At 53.0% G+C, this 2,500-nt stretch overlaps 1 protein-coding gene across 6 annotated transcripts in view; it reads right to left on the bottom strand.

Annotated features, from left to right (window-relative positions):
• Window positions 1–2,500, bottom strand: part of Nrg (Neuroglian) — a 129,443-nt gene that overhangs the window by 53,048 nt on the left and 73,895 nt on the right. The gene's annotated exons all lie outside the window — the stretch shown is intronic.

Genomic DNA, 2,500 nt, shown 5'->3' with positions numbered 1-2,500 from the left:
AACCACAAACAAAACAAAAACAAAGACAAGAAAATAATAATAAAGAATAAAAAATAAGCAAATCAAATGCACCAACGAGTAGACTAAATTATCAAACAAACTCGCCGATTCGTGCGCGGACGGAACATCCGCAACGAGTCGGCCCCATAAACCACGCAGGGTCTCCGCGAGTGCGAAGTCCGCGAGCCGAGCCGCCGCGCCCGCCTTCGGGCCGCGGGCTCTCGTCAAATCCCAAATACCGAATTTTCCGCAGACATGAAGGTCGTGCCAAGAGCTCCTGCGCCCCCGCTCCCCATGGCGCGGACCCGGCACTCGGGCACATCACACGCCCGCCACAGCTGCTCGCCCCATCACAAATCATACTTGCGGGCGCATTAAAGGCCAAGCAGCCGTGATTCTCGGTGCAGCTGGTCAGGCATTATTGGCTGGTCTATCACAGCTGCCGCTGCATCGACTGCTGTTTCTTCCGATTGCTCTAAACACGCCCAGGATGAATTGTGCAGCATTTTGAATACGAAGCGTCACGGGCGAGACGATGACAAAATCAGCTGGCATGATGCGAGGAGGCAAGAACACGGGCTCGAGTGAGGTGCGACGGCGGAGGTGGCGCCCGGCCAGGCCATCAGGCACACATGCACGCAATAATGTCCCTCATGCAAAAAGGTGAGCAGTCTCCCGTGACAACTGTCAGTAAATTCCCCTCAAAGGAACATTCTTCGGGTACAAAATCGGTCTTTGGAAAATCATCCTCGGTGAATAACGTAAGCGTATTTAGCGCCAGATGAACACCGCGTCGCAAATGTCATGACCCATAAATCAGTATTCATCCCTGACCCGCCGCGCTTTGGCCAGAGCTGCAGCCACGGCTTCGGGAGGCAGACCTCGCTCGATTTACGCCACTGCCATAAAGCGCCCCACGTACGGCATGTACACGAACGCCTGAATTAGATTCACGGGGGCGGCAGGTGTGCAGTATGGGTGCCAAGTGACATGTAGCTGGGTGGCACTAAAGAGCACATTAACCCCGCCTGGCACCCATTCCCAAGGTCACTCATTCATGGTAACTGGCTAGCGCACTGACCTAGCCAGAAATGTACACAAACATCTACCGAACAGAGACCCTTTTGCCCTCGCTGCACATGACCCACACCGCAACACCGACAAAGACACGGTTCCCTACTCGCCGTTTCCGCCGACGAAGGAAAAGTACTAATTTTCCCTCACTTACGGCAAGATATTCACAGGCAGTTTGCCTTTTTGCACAGATCTAGACAGAAAACCCCTCGACACTGATGACATATTTCCCATGTGATTAAAGGAAAAAAAGAAAACAAAGAAAAAAGAAAAAAAAAATAGACATTTGCATTCTCCACTCGTTCACTTTCAAGGCGACTCCCTCGTCTCCCGCCCCAATTAGTAACCCATAACGCGTATCGACATCCACAATCCGAATCCACCACCATCCCGGGGCGCTGTCACTGCACAGGATGCCCCACATCGCGGGCAAAAACAGACGACTTTCTAAACCTGCGCGGGAAGGCGACGCTGCGCTGCCCCGGCCGGGTTTCTCTTCCATAATTAACTGTAATCTCGGGTCTCCGGGGCCAAATTGCATGAAGACTTCCACCACGCAAAATGGTATAATTGTCGCCACCACCGCCGCCGCCGCCGCCCCGTCTGCCTGGGCGGCTCCTCGTTAATGAGGGCTTAAGGCAGCGCCGTTGTTTGTTGGGCTCACTGTCGTCATACAGAACAGACCCGAGGCAGACGGCGAAGAAGGCACCGGCTCCTCTCTGTGGTCTAGTATAATTGAAGTCCCGCATGGCAAGTCGTAAGGCCTTGGCCACGCGAAATTTCACCATCTCCCTTTATTCATTCAGCAATCACCAACTAATGTGGCGAAGTGAGGGTACAACACGCGGAGAAGGAAAAAAAAGGTTTTCAGATAGCATGATGACAGTGAGCGAGAGTGGGCGTGTATGGATAGTGAGAGTGGTGGTGAGCGGGTGTGTGGGTTGGCTTGTGAAGGGCGGCTGGTGTAGGGGGAGGGGAGGGGAGTGAGAGCTTGGCGGTGGAGGAGAAATGGGGAAAGAGGGAGGGGGATGGGCGATTGGTGGAAGGGGGAGGTGGGATGGGCCTTAGAGGAGAAAGGGGAGACGGGAGTTATAGGAGGAAGAGGAGGGAGGATGAGAGGAGGTAAGGGAGAGAAAAGGGTGGGAGGATGAGAGGGGTGGTGAGGGGGGGGGGGGCAAAGAGGAGGGGTTCTCACGAGCGCGGCCTGTCAGTGACCTTCACCGTATTGATACCACAATACCGCTGCACCGAACTTGAAACTTTTTACGTCACACTGCATCATCGCGTGATCACTGTTCCTAACTCAAGATTATCAAGTATCTGCAGAGCCACATGAGCAGAAAAAGAAAAGCTATTTATTTTTCACTACAACTGCAAATTCTCAAAGGGGGATATTTTTTCGTGTCCATCGATTATCTGAATAACA

This window comes from Penaeus vannamei, chromosome 9 (assembly GCF_042767895.1).
Source record: "Penaeus vannamei isolate JL-2024 chromosome 9, ASM4276789v1, whole genome shotgun sequence".
NCBI classification, from domain to species: domain Eukaryota; kingdom Metazoa; phylum Arthropoda; class Malacostraca; order Decapoda; family Penaeidae; genus Penaeus; species Penaeus vannamei.
Note: the sequence above shows the minus strand (reverse complement) of the source record. Positions and strands in the feature narration are given on the sequence as shown.